Source organism: Lissotriton helveticus, chromosome 11, assembly GCF_964261635.1.
Source record: "Lissotriton helveticus chromosome 11, aLisHel1.1, whole genome shotgun sequence".
In the NCBI taxonomy this organism is placed as follows: Eukaryota; Metazoa; Chordata; class Amphibia; order Caudata; family Salamandridae; genus Lissotriton; species Lissotriton helveticus.
Window position 1 is genome coordinate 761,156,824 of NC_136072.1, and position 22,520 is coordinate 761,179,343.

A 22,520-nucleotide genomic window follows, 5' to 3' on the forward strand; every position below is an offset into this window, starting at 1 on the left:
GGTAGAATCGGAGTCCCGGAAGGGCTTGAGGGATCTGACCCAAGGGCTTTTTTGGTGAAACTTTTACCTCGTGCCTTTCCGGATCTTGCCGACTGGGACTGGGACTCCCAAATACAAAGAGCACACCGACTCCCACTTGGCCTAAAACGACAGAATAGTAAATTCCCACGCCCACTCTTAGTACATTTTGGCAACTTTCTGCTCCGACAAGCTGTGTGGCAAAAAGCTAAACCTAATACTCCAATAACTATTGACAACCTTACCATCTTCACTCGTTCAGATCTTAGTAAAACTACGATGGACAAAAGATGGGAAATGCGAAAATTAATTGACCCAGTCAATAAATTGGGAGGCCTAGCATACCTACAGGAACCCGCTCGACTTAAAGTGATCATGAACGGGCGCACAAACTTCTTTAGTGATGTACAGGAGGCACAGGCATTTCTAGCTAGCGTCAATAGGAGTAAAGACTGAAGGAAAGAGGGGGGATCATTCTTACTCTTCACACGCGTTATAGCATCACTAGATAAATAGAAATGGGATTATGAAGGGACACGGGGAACCTAAGACCAAGGCGGGACACTGAATCATTAAACACTTAATCACTTAATCTTTAGTTACTACTAAGTATCACTAGATAGTAGTGGATTTATAATTCACCCAGTTAAATATAATACCTTAACACAAGGATAACACCAGGGTTGATGCTGCATTACTAATAGCTGTAGCTCCAGTGGGACGGGGGGGGGGGTTAATCGGACCCACTGCCGCAGGCGCTGTCTCACCAACGGCAGCAGTTGGTAAGGGGGGGAGGGGGGTGGGTCTTCGTAGACAGGGGAAGGTGTGGAAGGAGAGGGAAGGTGGGGGAAAAATGGAAAAAAAATTCAACCTGGTAGAGGGACATGATCTGAGATTTGCGTTTGCAAAATATATTCTTTGTTTGGAATTTTACAACTAATTATTTGGACTAATAGAAATGATGGAATGGATACCATTTAGCGACATTACGCTTTACATTAGTGATGCATAATATTAAATGTCTGGCATGGAATATCTCAGTGTTGAACAACAAACGTAAAAGACGCTTAGTTGCAGAAGAACTAAGACTTTACAACCCCCACTTAGTATTTTTGTCAGAAACACATATTATAGATAAAGATAAGAAATTGTTAAACCAACTGGGTTTGGAGATGATAATAAGCTCGGCTGTTGTTTCTTCTACAAGAGGGGTTGCAATACTGAAAGATAAAAGGTTTAAAGCAGAAATAATTAAAACAGCGCGTGACAAATGGGGAAGGTGGGCAATCACTCAACTTTGCTTTAACAATGTGAAGTTTGTAGCCTGTGTTGTTTACGGGCCTAACAAGGAAGATCCCAGAATATTCGAACAGTTAAATATAGCCCTATTAGATTGGGAAGGAGAACTAATAGTTATGGGAGATTTCAATTGCATTCTGAACTGTCGAACAGACACTACACGGCCGGGTAATTACAAACGAATGCCCAAAACCAGAGCATCTATCTTAGATTTATGCAAGGTACACAATGTTAGAGATGTATGGAGATTTTTATATCCGAACTCTCCTGGCTACACTTACTACTCAGCACCCCACAGGCTATGCTCTCGTCTAGATATGGCTTTTGTTTCAGATTTACTGATGAAATCTGCATCAATGGTAATCTACCCCCGTATAACATCTGATCATAACCCCATTATGGTCGAATTCTCTACTTCTATGAATCGTAAACCTCTGAGACCTTTTACATTTCCTAGGAACTTAATATCAAATGCGTCTTACACCTCGCAGCTAAAACAACATATAACAGAATTTTTGACTATTAACAGAAACACTGCTTCATGTTTAATAGTATGGGACACATGTAAAGCTAGTATCCGAGGGTTTACGCAATCATTTGTCCTGAAACAGAATCACAAAAGATATAAGAATAATTTAGCCCTGACATCCGATATCGTTGCTGAAGAGACACGGCTAGCACAAGCTTTAAGAGATAACCTATCTACTCTGGAAATCAGTGCAAATCTTAGCCAGCTAAAATGCAAGACTAAAGAAATACTTCTAAAAAAAAGAAGTACTCAGATTCATAAATATAAATTTTCACAATATGAGGGCGGAAACAAAATCGGCAAAATGTTAGCATTTAAAGTGGCAGAAGATAGAGCGGAGTCTACGATTGCTCAAATTATGGGGGTTGACAATAAGAGATATAATCAGTCAAATGATATAATCCAACAGTTTGCTAAATATTATGAAGCTCTGTATACACCGGAAAACACGCCTAATGGTTCTGTAATTGAGAATTACTTAAAAGAAAATTTAACGAACCAGATAACAGCGACTGAAGTAGAGGATCTGGCTACAGAAATAACAAGAGAAGATCTAAAGGAGGCTATACAATTACTGCCTATAGGAAAAGCCACTGGTGAAGATACCATTCCATTGGAAATCTATAAATTATGCCTAGATGAGCTAATACCTTTTCTTTTAGAAGTGATAATCCATATCGGCAGAACTGGGTCGGCCCCCCGCTCCTGGAACAAAGCTAAAATAATATTTTTTCACAAAAAGGGTAAACCTAAAGAGGAGATGGGCTCATATAGACCGATATCCTTGATCAATGCAGACGCAAAGATCTTCGCAAAATGTTTGGCTAAAAGACTTGCACCACTAATGTCCAAAATTGTAAATACACAACTGCACGGGTTTATAATAGGGAGGGATACTTCAGCTCATATCAACACGGCAATAACAGCATTTGACATAGCAGAGGTAGAGGCAACCCCTCTTGCCATGATAATGCTTGACGCCGAAAAGGCATTTGATCGGGTGGAATGGGTCTATTTATGGCACATAATGGGATCGATGGGGTTTGAAGGAGAATTCTTAAACGGGATCCGAGCACTCTATGACAAACCAACGGCATATACTAGCTATGGAGGGCTCACATCGCCGTGCTTTCCAATCAGTAGGGGCACACGTCAAGGGTGCCCCCTGTCACCTTTACTATTTGCCCTCTCTTTGGAACCGTTCTTAAAGGCTCTGGATACCCTGCCTGGAATAATACCATTCAAGACTGGCACGCAAAGTTTAAAAATTACTGCGTATGCCGACGATATTGCTATTTATTCGTCTGAAGCAAACGAGTCTCTAAGAGCTATTAATATTGAAGCATCTAAATTCGGCATAGTGTCAGGCTATAAACTGAATGTTCATAAAACCCAAATTATAGCCAATTTCGCCCCACCGCTACCGGTGCCAGAAATTTGTAAGGTTGCAACCTATCTCGGAGTTAAAATCACCTCAAATATCAAAGAACTTAATGCTATCAATTATAATGATTTAACGAAAACCACCATCTCGAGTTTAAAAAAATGGCATCGACTTCCACTAAGTCTAATTGGTAGAATAAACCTGATTAAAATGAAAATTATACCCAAATACCTATATCTATTTAGATCAATCCCTCTGACACAGAGCAGGCTTTAAACAACTAGATAGGATCTTTGGTAACTTTATTTGGGGGTACAAGAAGGCTAGGAGATCGTTAAAGCTACTGAAAAACCAAATCGGATCAGGCGGTCTTAATTTTCCCGATATGAAATTATACTTTTGGGCATCATTTGTAAGACGCATACGGTCATTATTAAATATAGAGGACCTACTTTTTTACCATCATCTATTACTAAAATGCGACTCTAAGCAATTTTTACTTCACATTACAGACCCCAACTACTACAAACGGGTCAAGTTTAAGACCGCACGTGACATAACAAGAATATGGAAGGATATTCTTGATTATTGTAAAACTACTATATTTCACTCTCAACTGATTTTGTGGAACAATCCTGGTCTACCGAGTATATTTAGTGATGGGGAATTTCGAAGGTGGCAGTTTTGGGCGATCTTTATAACTCTCAAGGCATACTAGATTTTCTTACTTTAAAACACTTATTTGGATTATCCGAAACACATAGGTTTAAATATATACAAATTTATGACTGTTTAATGCATAAGAACAGAATTAATACCGTGTTGAGCGGTGGCATCTGGGACTTCTTAAACTCTAAGAAAGAGAAATCTATTATTAGCTCGACATATACATTTTTTATAGGCTTAAGACCTGACGACAATGACGCACTTGCTAACAAGTGGAATTTAAAACTTGGAACAAATCTTACAGGTAAAAATATAAGTCTATCTTACACTAATATTCATAACTACGTACGATCATCTAGCTTATGACTTCAACAATATAGAACTACTTATATGCTATATTATACACCAGAACATTTTTCTAAATGGTCCTCAAATAATACCTTGGGAGAAAAAACTAAATGCCCGAAATGTGCTGAATATGCGGCAGACCTTGTACATATACTGTTTTCATGTCCAATGCTTGGGAAATTCTGGGAAGAAGTGGAAAAAACTTTAGTTGCAAAAAACATTCTTAGCTCCCCAATAACGGCTCCTATGGTAATACTTGGCCCACATTTGACTAACCAACCACATCATATACTGTTATCAATAATCTCATGTGCCAAATTAATTTTAGCCAGGGCCTGGATTAGCCCTAACACACCTAATGCTATGGAGTGGTGGTACTTGGTCAATGAAATTAAAATTATGGAGTGCACCTTAGCAGAGCTAAGAGGTATTCGGTCGCTAAAGAAATTTGAGAAAATTTGGGGTGACTTAGAATGAATTGATTGTTCCAAAGATTACCTCTAATCGCCTATTTGATTTCGCTGATATAGCCTAGCGTTTTTTATTTAGTCATTTGAATGCTGATTTATATATGTTTGTTTATGTATATGATATATTTGATGAACTGAAACTATTCTGAATGTATTATTGTCCCGTACCAGGTGAAAATAAAATAAAACTTAAAAAAAAAAAAAAAAGGAACATCTAGTTAGGGAGGCATCATAGGAATACGCTTCTTTTATCATGTATTCATGATTATTTTAAGATGGTAGAACTATACCATCCTTATACCTTAATAGTACTGTTAATCCTTTATATCTTATATTGTCTAACGGTTGTTGTAGCACATCTATTCTACATCAGAATAACAACTGATTAAATGATTATTGAAAAGGCCAGCTTATTTTATTCTGTGAATCTCTCTGAGAAGTGAGCATGAGTGACTGAGCGAAAGGTAGTACATTGTTTCCATGGTCCTGAGGGATCGGAGATGTCATCTTCAATGGTTGCCAGGAACAATTCTTTTCTTGGTAAGAGGAGATTCGAGTGACACTGTGAGCTAGTTGGTACAAAAAGGCCAGCATACCCAATGGGGGTGATCAGAGTTCGTCTGACACCAATCCTACAGTGTATGTTGTCTAAACGCGCAGGTCCTGTAAACTTACTATAGGAACTACATGACATGGCCCCCAACGTGGGTTGGGTACTTATTTAACAGTAGAATCAGAGTAGTTCAGTGGTGCTATTCTCAGAAATCCCTGTTCACAAAACACCAGAGACTTCTGGGGTGGGTAGGCTAAATTTCACCACAGCTGCATAGACAAACACCTATTTTTTGGCTATTGGTTAATCAAACAAATACAAAAAGGTTTGTGGAGGGTCAAGGGGCATATTTACCGACCTGTCTGCTAACACCCCTATTTTAAACTATGAAACATACAATGAAGCAGACCAGGTCAAGCAATGGTGTGTAACTGTACCAGTGACTGAAATCCAATAGAATGCAAGTGCGCATCTGTGCCGAAGTTAGTAAATGGCAACTTATAGCTAGAAAAAATCCCATCAGACCACCCTTCTTGGTGGAGTTTGCGTCATGTGGGAGTCATTGATCATATCATAACACTTATGGCCATATAGTGCCGCAGTGGAAATGAATGTCAGTGATCTAGCCATAGTATATGCCATGAAGTGGACATACTCAATGTGCAGTGCTCAAGTGATAATAATGAAATAAAAGTGAAATAGAATTGACTACCTTAGTTCTGGCAAAATGTACATACATAAACCTTGGTGTCAAAAAATTAAAAACGCCTGGTGAGAAAATCTACCCTATGGCGCTATGTAGGACGGTCAACATGTTTCAGCCTATGGGAAGTTCTCCCGGCTTTCTTCAGGACCATAGATATAAAAAAGCTACTGCAACTGTAACCATAATCAATATGTTGGGTAAGAAACTGATACTTATCAATCCATACGTTTTAGGCGTCCACTAGTGGGAGAAGACTGTCTTCTTCCCAGCCTTATGTGGGTGAAGGCCTCACCTCACCCGGCAACCGCTCGGGAGTAGGAGGCCCCGCTCTGTCCGTCGGTGCCCCAGCATGTGAGCCAAGCGGAAGAGGAGGTAGTCAATTCTATTTCACTTTTATTTCACTATTATCACTTGAGCACTGCACATTGAGTATGTCCACTTCATGGCATATACTATGGCTAGATCACTGACATTCATTTCCACTGCGGCACTATATGGCCATAAGTGTTATGATATGATCAATGACTCCCACATGACGCAAACTCCACCAAGAAGGGTGGTCTGATGGGATTTTTTCTAGCTATAAGTTGCCATTTACTAACTTCGGCACAGATGCGCACTTGCATTCTATTGGATTTCAGTCACTGGTACAGTTACACACCATTGCTTGACCTGGTCTGCTTCATTGTATGTTTCATGTTTTATTGGTTAATCAAGCTTGAAGGACACAAAGTTCCTAAAATTGTGCAAAACACCTTATCTTAAAGTTCCCTTGAATTGTTTTTCGTCTCTTAAACAATGACAAAAGACACGGATAATGCAGAAAGAGTTGTGCAAAACCTGCACCTCACTGATAACGAGGAAGATGCAAATGCAATTCTGATTGCAGAGAATTTTAGATATGCAGTCACCCTGAAACTGCTTGTGCATGGTCTAGTGCCTAGGGGTGGCATAGTAGCTTTCGTGATTGAGGCACTTGAATCATACAGAACAGAGGTATTTTACTCATGGGTTACATTCCCAGCAGCAAATGCAACAACAAAAACCTTTCACTTCTACACAGAAGGTGATGCACCAGCGGAATATTGTGTGTTTGATGGCAGTGAGTTTCCACTTACGTACCAGGAACACCTATACTGGTTTAAAGGCACCCTACCCGATATAAGAAGAAGAGTAAGACTCGGTCCGCTTGGAAGAAAAGGAGCGACATGGTCAATATTAGCAACCTACACACCACATCCTGACATTGCAACAATTCCAGGGCCAGACTTACTCAAAATTAACAAAGAATTAATAAAACTTTACAGAAAGATGACACAATACGTCATGAGGACATTTACAGTCCAGCTAGCAATGGTAACAACAAAACGACTAAAATTACACCACAAACGTTACACACAATAATGGGTAAAATGCCGCAAAATGTGAACAAATGCCATTCTGAAAAGCTCAGAAAATAACACAGCTAGAAGCAGTATTCCCAAATACTAGCCCTTATGAAAAACACAGAATGCTAACAATCTGCCTGCCCATGGGGATCACACCACAACTAAAGGATTGTACCTAGTGGGGTACAGTTTTTGCTGCCATATATATACCAGGACTCATGGTATCCCGTCATTAGCCGTAGTACCAGACATATTAAGACAAATACAAAATGAGTACTTGGGCATGAAGTTACTAGGTAACTATGCCCAGGTATCAGCCATAATATTAGCAAATATTAAAGGGGAGGCAGCATCAGTGGCCATCCGCCAATACCTAAGGCAGTTCAGTTCTTTACAATATGAACAGGAACTACTTAAAATAATTTAAACTGCATATGCAGAGTGAGGTAGGGACAGTTTGGGGGGAAAAGCATTAAAACCACAACTCATGGGTAGTCCCGAGAAGGAAACATTCAAGCAGGCACCTACTTCTTCTAAAAAGAAGTGCGACAATAACAAAAAACAAAATGTTAAAGAAAACAGATCTCAATCCAGAGGTAGATCTCCTCCACAGAAGACTTCCGAAAGGAAGTTTAAGTTTAGGAATAGGGAAAATATTAGAAAACATGATAGGTATCAGGATACTGATACACGTTCCTCTCCTTTCTTTCAGGGTTCATTGGAAAACTCTGAGAGGGAAGAATGGCCTAACAGACAAGAAGAACGTACAAGGTCCAGAGACAAGCCGAAAGCTCAAGACTATACTTCCAAAAAAGAAGATAAAGCAAAACCAAAACCACAGTTCAAAATGAAGACAGATGAAGGTCTAAAGATCAGACATGCCCAGAATTCTGAGGACTCGACTACTGAACAGGGAATGGGCTCTGATGATGCTAGACAGTGCAGCAGAGGTAATAATAGCTCACCAGTACCTGATGGAATTTCTGATGACAGCGGACTTGAATGATTATATAACAGTGGAAACACCTGATACTAAGGTAAGTGTCTCACATAAATTGTATGAAATAACAATCCAAATAGAGGGGGACAAATGTGGGACAGTTAGAACTTTCTTTTAGGAGAACCTGATGTGTGGCTATGACATTTTGTTAGCTGAAAAAAATTGGCCACCAGCATTCGTCATGGATTGCCTTAGGGGAGAAACTAATTTTACCAGAACTTTCTGATCACGTTCCCAAACATTGAAAATATACATATGCGCAGGAGTGGGTGGTAGAACAAGCTCTGGCATTATACAAAAACCATGTTGGATGCAATGAGGATTCAACCCACCACATAATTCCATTAAAAATACTCCAACTGCGCAAAGGCAGTCTCCAATAAATGAAGAAGATAAAAAAACAGGTTAGGGAGATCTTAGATCAACTTGAATATCAAGGGGTGATTGAAACTTGCACCTCTCAAATGAATAACCCTTTGTTTCCAGTATCAAAACCCAGCAATTTATATTGTTTAGTTTTAGACTATGGACATTTAAACACTTGCACTAAAACATCTGTAGTTCAAAATGCATACAGTGCCGTATTAATAAATAACATTGTGTGGAAAAAATACAAATCAACAATAGATATCTCAAATGGATTTTTTTGCCAGAATATAGCGCCTGAGAGCAGATACTTGACAGCATTCTCAGCGCTAGGGTCAAAGTGGCAATTTTGTCAACTGGGGTATAGGAACAGCCCAGGATTGTTTTCAGCCAGAGTAAATGAATTACTTCCAGATCTCGATGAAGAGGCATTGTCCTATGTGAATGATATTTATTTAACTGACGATGACCTGGAGGAACACTCGGACAGAGTGAATATCATATATCTTAAGTTAGTTCTGTGAATCAGGCCCACGGTCTTGAAATGCGACATCTGCCAGCAGATGAAAGGCTCCACCGTAACACGTTCAGTGGAGACACCATTACTAATATCAGACAAACCACTGACGTGTGTTTAATTGGACCACTGTGGCTCCTTACAATCTGGTGGGGCTTACAAGTATATCATGGTTGCAGTGGATTCCTGGTCTAGGTTCCTATGGGTGTGGCCCCAGCGCTTGACTGACGCTCAGACTATTATAAAATATTCGCTAAGCTTTATAGGGACAATTTGCACACTTCATTCTGTCAGTGGCCCCGCCTTTAGCTCTTGGGCTTACAAGGAAGCTATGGGAAGTCTGGATGTAACATTGTGGTACTTCTCACCGTATCATCCCGAGGGACATTTGGTTGTGGAGAGGAAAAACCAGGACCTAAAGCAATCTTTAACAGCTAGAGTATTACGCTTGGTTGGCAATTCAGTAAATCATCTGTATGGAGTACAAAGGGCATTGAAAAATCAGCCAAGAAGCTCTCTAGGGGAGGTCACTCCTTATGAGGTCCTATTTGGGACAAGAAGGTGGGTACATGATCTTGATTGTGAAGGTACAGTGGCAGATGACAAACCTTTTGACATCCATAAACATTTGGCTGTTTTACAGGACCTAAACAAAACCAGGGCACTACAAAGTAATGTCAATATAAAGAATAACGCCAAAGTGTCATGGCAAGACCTGTCTGGATCCCAAAAGGGATCTGGTCAGAGAAAAATAGCGGACAAAGAAAAATAATTTGGCCATCATACAGAAAGCCTGCACCTGTCCTGGCAGTTGAAGGAACAAGAACAGTACTGCTGCCACCTCTTGCCAGTAAAAAGGAGAAACAAGTTTCCTCAATTGACCTAATCAAACCACACTATGTAACCGATACTGAGTAGTAGGCTGCATGGACTCCAAAATTACAGACACCCTCATCTCACAACTATACAATAAGTTCAAACAGAAAGACTCATCGCGTTTGAAGGGTTACCTCGCGGAATGAAGGACTAAGCAACAATGCAATGGAACTTGTTCCCCTAGATACTGAAGTTCAAAATGAGAACTCAACGGAAGACAAATTTCAATTTGACGAAAACGGATATCTACGTCAACATGCCCCAAACAAGAGCAAGCTACATTTCCCACAAAACCTGCAGAACTACCGAAATGTGATCGAATTGCATCTAGCTATTTCATAGACTTTGACACCTGTTCGTTAGATCCAAGTGAACCTGAAATGATGCCTATCCAAAAACCTTGATTGAAAGATTTTAGGAACTTTCTTAAAAAGGCTTACTGGTATCACCTTGGGTGGAACTCGGGGTATCTTCCAGAATACTTTTCTTTCTTTCCTGGATAGGACTAGTAATTGTTTTTAGTATGTTTATTAAAGGAACTTATCTTCGAGAAAGCCCTGTGGCACAAAAAGTGAAAATGATCCCGAAACCGCATCTATCATCACATCGTGTAAGAAGAGACCTGTCATCGGTGAACATTACAGTAGTTCCTATACCGGATGGTATACTATGGGACAAGGTTGATTACGATATATTTAGCCCAACTGACCTTTTAAAAATACCACATTTATTTAAAATATCATTGAGTGATATCATTACCTCCAGTAAATTTTACGATGATTGAGATTATGAAACTGTAAATAATATGTTGTCTGATATAGATAAATCTGCTGCTTTTTCTATTAATGAAATGTTAGAAGACATCAGACTTTGACAAACTGTATTGCTATCAACATTATGGTCCTCACTTTCAGCAAGAATCTGCTAACCCCAGAAAAGTTTTTACCTCTTACTGATGGGAACATTGCCCAACACCGTCAAAAAGCAGTTCAAAGACATATGCACAAAACTTTCAATATTTTTCAGGGTTTAACACGTCAAACCCAGCCTCATATTACTATAAGGTTGTACGTACACCGGCACAGAAAAATGTGTTGACAAACACCAAACAGATCTATTCTGCTTCCTTTATTGCTCAATTGTCTCAACAAGGGTTCAATATATGAAAAACACAATAGACTTAAAATCAATCTGGGGTACTAGAGACTGACAGGTTCAGGGAACAGAGGCACTATTTAAAGCATGCCTTATTCCTCAACAAATAATGTTTTTGAATGAAACAGTGCAACAAACAACTTGTCTTGGGTTAGCCAGGAATAAAGATTAGAATACATCTCGGGTGCCTACACCATCACACACAGAGGATGACATAACTTCACAAAAAAAGGTTACAGTAGATTACATTTTGCAAAGCAATAGATTTGACCTTGATTGGAAGGAATGGTTGGTTTGGCCCGTAGACACCAATAACAGTCAAGAAAGTATCTTGGGTAAAACTAAAGTATTTAGTATTAATAGGCCAGATGCACGTTATGTACATAGGTGAACCAACACTTATCCTTACTTACAGGGGATGTGGACCTACAGGATTTTTTATTAGGTCCCAGGAAACAGTGTCACAAATGTTTCTATCATGCTGTCTACAATGAGGTTTGGAAGATTTCACAACAAGATGCTTCAGAAAGATTACGAGAAATAGATCATCTTAATCTAGAGAAAGCTCTAGCAGTGGTCAACAATGGGTTAACAACATTAACATCCAGGAATTGATATATCAATCAATCAATCAATCATGGCATTTTTAAAGCACACTACATACCTGTGAGGGTCTCAAGGGGCTGGGGGGGGGGGGAGAGCTGCTGCTGTTCGAAGAGCCAGGTCTTGAGGTGTCTTTTGAAATTGAGAAGGTCCTCGGTCTGCCACAGGCGAATGAGGAGAAAGTTCCATATCTTGGCGGTGAGGTGGGAGAATGATCTGCCACCGCCGGTCAATCTTCGGATGCGGGGGACGGTGGTGAGGGCGCGGTCTGCGGAGTGGAGCTGGTGGGTGGGGTGTAGAGGCTGAGTTGGCTGTTGAGGTATGTTGGTCTGGTGATGTGGAGTGCCTTGTGTGCTTGGGTGAGGAGTTTAAAGGTTATCCTCTTGATGGCAGGGAGTCAGTGCGGGTTTCTCAGGTGAGGTGTGATGTGGCTGCGGCAAGGGATGTCGAGGATCAGGTGTGCAGAGGCCTTCTGAATGTGTTGAAGCCGTTTCAGGAGTTTGCCCGGGGCTCCTGCGTAGAGTGTGTTTCTGTAGTCCAGTCTACTGCTGACGAGGGCCTGGGTGACTGTCCTTCTTGTTTCAGTGGGGATCCACTTGACGATCCTGTGAAGCATGCAGAGGGTGTTAAAGCAGGAGGAGGAGATGGCGTTGACCTGTTTCGTCATGGAGAGGGTAGAGTTGAGGATGACCCCTAGGTTGCGTGAGTGGTCAGTGGGTGTTCCTAGTCCAGTCAGCCACCAGGAGTCGTCCCAGGCTGAGGGGGTGGGTCCAAGGAGGAGGACCTCCGTCTTGTCTGAGTTCATCTTCAGTCGGCTGTTCCTCATCTAGTTGGCGACGACCTTCATTCCTTCATGGAGGTTGGTTTTGGCGGCTTGGGGGTTCTTGGTGAGGAAGAGGTTCAGCTGGGTGTCGTCGGCATAGGAGATGATGTTGAGGTTGTGCCTATATGCGATGTGGGCGAGAGGTGCCATGTAGATGTTGAACAATGTTGGGCTGATGGATGAGCCTTGGGGTATGCTGCAGATGATCTTGGTGGCTTTGGAGCGGAAGGGGGAAGGTGGACGCTCTGTGTTCTGCCGGAGAGGGAGGAGGAGGTCAAGTCCAGGGCCTTCTCTTGGATTCCGGCAGCGTAGAGGCATGTTCGTAGTGTAGTGTGCGGTGGCAGACCGTGTCAAAGGCAGCTGACAGGTCCAGGAGGATGAGGGCCACGGTTTATCCGTTATCTAGCAGGGTCCTGATGTCATCGGTGGCGGTGACGAGGGCAGTTTCGGTGCTGTGGTTGCTGCGGAATCCGGACTGAGACGGGTCCAGGATGCTGTTCTCCTCAAGGAAGCTGGTCAGTTGTTTGTTGACAGCCTTTTCGATAATCTACCCTGGGAAGGGGAGCAACGAGATGGGTCGCAAGTTCTTGAGGTCCTTGGGGTCCGCCTTGGGTTTCTTGAGTAAGGCGTTGATCTCTACGTGCTTCCAGCTCTCCGGGAAGGTCACTGTCTCGAAGGAGATGTTGATGATTTTCCAGATATTGGGTGCGATGGTGCTGCTGGCTTTGTTGAAGATGTGGTGTGGGCAGGAGTCTTCCGGAGATCCGGAGAGGACGGTGTTCATGATCTTGATGGTGTTGTCATCATTGATGTCGGTCCAGGCGATCAGGCAGTTGGTGCCGGTGGTGGTCGTGGGAGCGGGGATCTCAGTGGTTGCCGGGGTGGTGATGGCGTTGAAGCTGTCGTTGATGTCTGCGATCTTGCGATGGAAGAAGGTGGCCAGCGAGTCGCACAGGTCTTGTGAAGGTGGGATGTCGTTGGTGTTGGAGCTAGGGTTCGAGAGCTCTTTGCTGTTGTGTGCGTTGTTGTCTAGGCAGTCTTTTTAGGAGGTCTTTTTGGTGGATCTGATGAGGTGGTGGTGTCTGCGGGTTGCGTTCTTATGGGCTGTGTAGCTTTCCAGGGTTCGTTTGTGAATCCAGTTTTTTTCGAGTTTTCTGCAGGTTTGCTTTAGGCCTGGAGGTCTTCGGTGAACCAGCTAGCTTTCTTGCTAGTGTGGGTGTTGGAGGGCTTCTTGAGCGGAGCTAGGGTGTTGGCACAGTCGTTGATCCCCTATTTGAGGTTGCAAACGGTGGTGTCGGTCGGATCTGCGGGTGGGCTCTCGGCGAGGGTGGTGGAAAGCTGGTCTTCGGTCACTTTGCTCCAGCAGCGGCGCAGCATCTGTTGGGTATGGTGGTGTGTGTTCTGTTTCCGGAAGGTAAAGTGGATGCAGCGGTGATCGGACCAGTGGAGCTGGGTGGTGTGGTTGAAGGAGACATTGGAGCTTGCGGAGAAGATGGGGTCAAGCGTGTGGCCGGCGGAGTGGGTGGGTGAAGTGACAAGTTATCTGAGTCTGAGGTTGGCGAGGTTGTATATCAGGGTGGAGGAGTTGGTGTTGTTGGCGTTCTTGAGGTGGAAGTTCAGGTCCCTAAAGAGGATGAAATCCATGGAGGCGTGGGCATTTGTGCTGACGAGGTCGGTGATGGAGTCGCTGAACTGTGCTCGTGGTCAGGGGGGTGTCTAGATGAGGGTTCCTCTGAGGGTGGTGTTGGGATTGGTGTGGATCTGTAAGTGCAGGTGTTCGGTGGTGCTGAGGGTGTCGTCGGTGTTAGTTGAGACTTTGAGAGAGTTCCTGCGGACGATGGCGATTCCTCCTCCTAGTACATTGGTGCAGTCCCTGCGGGTGATCTTATAGCCTTCCTGGATTGCTATGGCGATGTTGGGTACCAAAGAGGGGTTCAGCCAGGTCTCCGTCAGGAAGGCGACAACTGGGGTGTTGGAGTCCAGTAAGTCCCAAAGTTCCATGGCGTGTTTGTGTGCGTAGCGGGAGTTGAGAAGGATGCATCTGAGGTGGTTGTGTTCTTTGGTAGGTGGGTTGGAGGGCCGGATGCTGGTAAAGCTTCAATTCCGGCAGGAGAGAGGTCCTTGGGTGCGCTTCGGGGCGGCCAGGCAGCAGGTGTGTTATCGACCGGCGTTGAGTACGTGGAGGGTGCTTGAGTCGTAGTAGAGGCGGGCGTCATGGCGTTTGCGGGTGCCAGGGGTCCTAGCACTGGGCGCGGCCCGGGTGCAGATGGACTTGCCTTAGGCGTGGCCTCGCAGCGGCCGGCATATATGGGGAGGTGGGAGGGAGGAGCACCTGGGAGGCAGGATGCGGGATGCGGGAGGCGGGAGGCTGGGGCAGCGAATGGGCAGCTAGGGGGGGAGACACAGTGGCGGGAGCGGTGCGGGATGACAAGGGAACAGAAGGCAAAGGACACAGAATTTACAGGGGCAACAAAGGGGACAGAAATCAAAAACTGGCAGAGAGTCACAGGGGCAGCAAAGGAACAGGAGGTAAAAACGGGCAGAGAACATGGAGACAGCGAGGGGGGCAGGCGAAAATACGGGCAAAGACCAAGTACAGGCAGCGGGGGGAGGACAGACAACAGCAGTCACAGACACTGAATAACAATAAGGCAATACAATACGGCTGGTGATACTAAGTTATGGGCCTCGAACTTCCTCAGCAGCAGGGGCAGGGACACACACGCGGTGCTGTGCGGAAGGGCAGCGACCTACCTGGGAAGGTCAAGGGTCACTCCCTAGGCAACCTTGTATCATTCGCTCTAGATATACTAGAACAAGATTTGTCCATACTACAACATGGGCAATTGCAATTGCGCTCTAGTATGTCGTTAAGCTGGACGCTGCACTCTTTATGCGCAGGCTATGTGCCGTGGCGTTTCATAAACAGCACGTCTCTGTTTTCCTCATACAATCTGACAGAAAATCAGATAGAAATGGCACAGAAGGGAGCAAAGTTTACAATGCCACGCATTGGAAAACTGGACAGATTAGCAGAATCACTGTCCACAGAATGGATAATCCATGGCCATATACCGCTCCTAGCCTGAATATTTCAATTCCAATATTGCCTACAACCAATGCAGGGAGGCAGATAAGAAGAAATGGTTAGGGAATTCATCAAGGAATCTTGGAAATTGCTGTACAGATTTCAAAGCTGGAGAGGGGAAAAAGAAGTGTTTCTAAGTGGTACCAACTGCGAGAATAGCTTAAGAGGATCTCTTATATGCCAGGATATAATGCTTCATGGGACCTGTAACGGTTCAGTAGCAAACTTATCCTGTCACTTAGAAGGTGCCCCAGCTGCTGTGATCACTCCAGTATTCAGACTACTTTCGAATGGGAGTTACTTGATGCTGAACGATTAAGGTTGCTTTGGGATGCTTCTGGGCATAGTATATCTGGTAACTGTGAGTTCCAGGGTTACTTGTTATATGCAAGTATTGTTTCTCCCAACACATACAGTCAGGGAGGCGCTGCCATGGCCTTCATTAAATATTTCATTAATACGGTTAGATACTTTGAGCAGAATGAAAGCCATGCTTACACAGAAATCCGTGCCCTCAACCTCTGCTCAAGAGACTTTTGATTTCCAAGTAGCAAGGTCTTCAGCAGTGATACAGGCACTTATACATACAAACTGCCCTTTCCATTTAGCAGAACTGGTCAATTGTATCTTTAACATGTCTGATATGACAGGCATTGTCTACCGATTTAAGAACATAGGTTCCTGACTGTTAAGCACCTTTCAGACAGTCCACGGAGTTATACCAAACTTTATGCACTCCGTATTTGGAAGCATTTTTGGAGGACTGCCGCTGATCTTGTTTCTAATAGTAGGTATCCTGGTTGTCATGTTATTGCTATGCCATGGAAGTCCCAGTCACCAAGGAGATGGAAACAGCACTCCTGGAGATAAAATACAGTGATCGCATGGTACAACTTCTAGGCACACCTCCCCTAAGGGTACTAAGTATTTCTTTCTTCCTGTCATTTAGACCAGTCTGGATGGACTCCATCTTACCTGTCCTCCGATGCCTGTTGTGCGGAAAAGAATGCTTGTTGGATCTTTGTCTGACATTCCCATCATGTGCGCAACTTGACGTTGAAGCTTTACTGGACCCGATAATGGCCCTTGTTTTGCAGTGTTCATAGCGTATTCCCATGTTGGTGTCGGTATTCTTAGAGCCCCCGCAGGTAACATCAGCACCTGTTGGTACAGACACCGGCTCCTCCTCTACTACCCTGGTCTTGGATGGCGCACAGGTGTCACAGGCTGCCCCAGCACCGGCTGTGGACAGTACGGAAAATCATCTGTGCTCAATAGACATAATCTGCGAGGTGTTACAGGGACTGCCAACTGCGGCAGAAAAAACGGGAATGTTGCATCTACCAGCCAGGACATATAAACATTTGACTCATTTGGCTCATTTGGCCCGTCGTGTGCTGGGAAGAAATTTGGCTTTTGAAAAACAAACCAGAAACATTAAGACTCTATATCAAAAGGTACTTTTCTTTCACGCATATATGGCTTTCAAAATGCTTTTAGTAGTTCACACTATATTCACGGACAGATTAGAGCAGGAGCCTATCTGTCAATCTCTAATACTTTCTCTTTTTAACAATTATTTTAGATTTTTTTAGGAAACTGTTTTTAAACAAATGTTTTTTAATACAATAAGAAACTAATGTTTGTATATTTGCATACGGGTATCTAAAACACCTAGTAGTATGTGTAAAATTTAAACTATGTCATCCATTCGGAAGAGGAGTGGGTGTTCTATTCCATATAGGTACTGTAATATAGGCCTCGGTAAACCTCTTACCCTTCACCTATATTCTCTTCCTACATTACACTTGTCACGGTTTACAGGGACTGACCTTTTACCTAGATATTACACTGCATTCAGAACACAGGTTTTCCCTAGTTCAAGATCCTATACATTATGCATGAAGGTTCTTGGAAGCACAGAGAAAACTACCATCGCCTGTATGAAATCTATGTACAAAGTTCATTCCCAACGTCATCCTTAGGCCGACATAGTAATACAGCAATTTAGGAATCCTAGGGAGTCCTATGGGTATGTATACCCATAATATAGTTAGAGGAGACCAAGACTTATGGGCGGATACACTTACCAGAGACGCTGAGGTTCCTGCATGCAGACACTCCTGCTCCCATTGGTCTAACATCCCTTGTGGGGTGTCCAGCTCAAGACCAGGACAGGGTCCTATAGTCTCACTTTTAGAGTAATGGGGTTGACTGAATCCTAGTGGAATTCTTGGCTTAACACTTACACCCATGCTTGGTACACTTAGGCACATCTAGTTAGGGAGGTATTGTAGGAGTACGCATCTTTTATCATGTGTTTTATGTACTTGAATATATTCATGATTTAGTACGATGGTAGAACTATACCATCCTTTTACCTTTATAGTACTGTTAATCCTTTATATCTTATACTGTCTAACGGTTGTTGCAGCACATCTATTCTACACTAGAATAACAACTGTTCAATAAATGATTATTGAAAATGCCCAGCTTGTTTTATTCGGTGTATCTCTCTGAGATAGTGATACCTTTGGATGAATAAAAACCTGTACATACGAGTTTGCAATGCTCAAACTCTTATATAAGGGAATAATTATATTTCTATTTTTTATAGATCAACGAGATAGCCTATTATAACCAGGAAATAGCAGAAATTGGCTATGGTTATATACCAAGCTTAACAAAGGTAAGGCTGTGGGTGAATGAATTCATGAGTCATAGTAAAAATCGAATGAACATAAAGAACCAACCCACTGAAATAGAAATTTAAATCCTGGTGTTACAGAGCACCAGCTAGTCTTAAAAAATGACACAATGTCCGTAGAAAGGGTTCCACGAAAAACTGCAGGCGGGTTCTTGCCCCCATTTTTCTGGTATTTGATTTTGTTAATAAAAGTGATATCAAAATATACAACCACTGGAGTATAGAAGTCTATACGGTGTGTATATATATATATAGTTTCCAATTATAACATTCTCTCATCATACTCCTTAGATTGACTTGCAATAAACCCATTGCTCAGCAGCACCAACAATAAGAAAATTGGCGCTACATGACTGAGAATATTATCCTGTCAAGGTGGGTCTTAACCAAATGTAGTACAGTGGCACTTACTCAGCAATGAATGATATGGAAATTAGGGGCATAACATCCTTTTAACAATAAACTTTTTTTCGCTCCCCAATACACAGACCATACAGCTACCAAAAATGAAGATGAAGCTCTGGGGGTCTGGCTATTACTGAGAGTATATACCATGAATAAGGAAGAACAGCATTGTATCTAAAGGTATATATTATTGTGATATAACGCCCATGTAACTAGCCTTCCACATGGTATAAGATAAACAGGGGTTATAGGCTGGACTTGTCGCCCAATTTAAAATTAAATATAATGACTAGACACCTCGTATAGCTATTTGCATACGCCTTGGATGCACTATGAAGTTACATAGCCAAAATTCATCCTCCTAAAATTGATTATCAGCCACTTTGAATCTCTATGAATCAAAATATTTTCCTAAACCTTTTCACAAAACTAAATATGATGAAGCTAAAAGTATATTTTGTAAAAAGGGAATGTTTTTATATAATTGTATTTTAATTTTTTTTCTAACATAAGTTTTTCGATTGTTTGCCTAGATTGTTTTTAATTAATGAACTATTATCCTGAAGAAGGTGACAAAACACCTATACACCGAAACGCCACGTCAACAGTTTGTTTTAAAATGTTCTTATGATTTTCAATGATATGCTTATGAATTTATATAAATGTTTTTAAATATATAAAGTGGTTCAATATGTGAATATTCATGTTTTTTATGTATAATATATTGCTTTCATGTATGAGTATAAATAAAACTTCTTTTAATGTAACATTTTCCTTTTAGAATTTATTATTTAATAGTAATGTTTTTCTCACTTGAATGAATAGAAATTTGTGATTTAGCGACCTGGAATTCTCCAACGTTTTTGTTATATTTGATTCAAATCACGGAGTAATTCATAGTGTCTGTTAAAAAAACAATTTGGGGTATTAGTTGGATCCTAACTGTAGAAATAAAATAGGAGAAGGGAATCTGTGTTGTTTTGTAGTTTGATAAATGGACATATGTTGCTTGATATTTCTTTTAAAGGAAAGCAGTGGAAGCAGTTTAGGGCCAATTTGATGTGATCATGAGGTTTCAGACCTAACTGCAAGTGAGCTGCATAGTTTTGAGACAGATACTTTGATAGAACAATATATGGTCTCCTGAAATACTCGAAGCGTGAGATGACAAGGACAAGAATTAGTGACATTTTCAGAAAGCAGTGCAATGGGGGCAGAATGCTTTTTTACAGGCAACTGTGGTGGATGTTGCGGTAAATGATAGATAATTATCAAAGAAAACTCTCAAATTACCAGTTTTATTCTCAGGAAATGGAAGTATCACTTTTCGCGGCTCAAGATAGAGGAGAAGAGTGCTGTATGGGCAAGGCCCAGGAGCAGGATTATTTTCACAATTGAAGTAGAGCCAATTGTTCTGCATTCTCAGCTCACCATTAAATGCAGTGAGACAAATTGAGAAGGCTGCCCCGCTCATCTTCAGTCTTGAGGTGGAGCATTGTATCATCCACTCAAGTATGATAACCAATGCAACAGGAGTCTATAATGACAACTAGAAGGGTCAGGTAACAACTTAAGTCAGATTCAATGATGGATACAAACTCACTAACAGTGCATATAGAAAAATGTATTAATGGGCATGGTAACATGCCACTAGAGTGATAATGGCATTGCGAACCCTTAGAATGTCAATATTGCTGGTAGAGAATGACAGAAAGCTGTTGCAGAGATCTGATGAGGGAACCAGCATGCACGAAAAAAAGCAGGACAAAATTCTGGTAGATGTGAAATGAATCTTTGGTTGAATTTGAAGCTACAGCAATGCCATCTTTATGAGCTTCAGCACTACCACACTTGAAGAAGAACTTTTTAAACCTATAGACCATTCCACAGGTTGTATACACTTCATTTAGGGGTCATGGATGGTACATCTTTTACCCCTTGCTTGCATATTTTATACATGGTCCTGTAATGTAACTAACGGTGCTGAGAAGAGCAAAGCCTGTCTGACAACCTCCAGACCAGGGGATAAGACCAAGGTGACTCTTGAGGTCTTGTCCAGGCTACTAAGTGAACACTGACATGGTCATGAAAAAGGAGGCTTATCAAAAGGCATCAGCAAAACACACAAGGTGATGGACGTAATGTTGCACATTGGCAAAACATTCACCCCATTCACAGATCTGGGTTTAATCCATTGTTATTTTTGCTCACCATGCCACCCCAGTTCAGATATGGCCATATGCAAATCAGTCTTGACCCTATGCCTCATGGGAACAGTCCAGCCCGAACTGCCAAACCTTGGCTTCCCTGGACCGGAATCACGAATCCTAGGACCGGTTTATGGCTATCAGCAGTCATCAGCTAGGATAGCTTAACTCCAGTGGCGCAGTGAGCACAGGACCCACATCTGGGCATACCCTTCCCACATAGCCCGAAACACACAAGGTGATGCAAATCAGTCTTGATCCTGTGCCTCAAGGGAACAGTCCAGCCCGACTGGCATGGCAAGTGACATTACTTCCATAGAGCCCCAGACAGTGTAGATAACAGTAGATGGTTTCCTTTCTGCACAACTCCCAAAGGTCATCAAACCACTAGGCTGATGTACTCCTTCTAAGCAGGCTGTCCTCCAGCTGCTGTGTATCAGGAGCCCTTTCTCCTGGGGCACTCAATCTTCAGTCAGTCTAAACATGCATTATTTAGGAATCTTGATCCAGACTTGGTCACCATCTTTAAAGCAAAGGCAGCATACTCTGCGCCTGCAAGTCAGTCACTCCCCAAACGTACAGGTGTACAGCTACGTCCATGGTCAGTGGTAGATCCTCGACCATTCAAGTGGCCTTGGATGCCAGCTCTCATACACAGAGCTGACCTGCACCTCCACATTATTTCAATTTTAGGGGACTCCTTTAGTTAAAGAATAGCTAGCAACAGCTTGATTAGTATGTCACAACAATGGGCTACAGGAGGCCTTACTAAGCAATTTCTTATCAGGTCAGGTATACATTTTGGCCCAGAGAGTAGGGCAAACACTTTGTGAGATAGATCATGCAGGTGCAGAGTGGAGATAGCTTGGGTTCAGTATCTGATGTCAAAGAGCAACTTTTGACATCTGAAACCACCATTTATGTGAAATTATGTTATGTTGGTTATGTTATGTTATTTGCAATATGAATTTGCAAAGTGTGCTATCACCCAGGAGGGTATCCTGGTACTGACCATGTGTGTCACTAACCCTGTCCAGAGTAAGTTGGTTAATTGAAAACCAGGTCTTCAGTTTCTTTAAGAGTTCAAGAAGAGAGAGGAGTCTCTGACTTGGAGTAGGAGGTCATTACACGCTTTAGGGGTGATGTAAAACAACAACTGTTCTCCTGATCTGGCTATGTATGTTTGAGATGTGAATAAGTAGGAGTCCTGTGGAGCAGGAATGTTAGAGATGGAGTTTCTGGTTGTCAGAGTATGCATCCTGTACAAGCAGGAATCACCAATATAGTCAGCGTAAGCTAGATACACACTAAAGATAACCTGTGCTCACCCTCTGGTAGCTTGTCACAGAGCAGTCAGGCTCATCTAAAGAGGCAATGTGTAAAGTATTTGTGCAAAACACACACACGGAAAT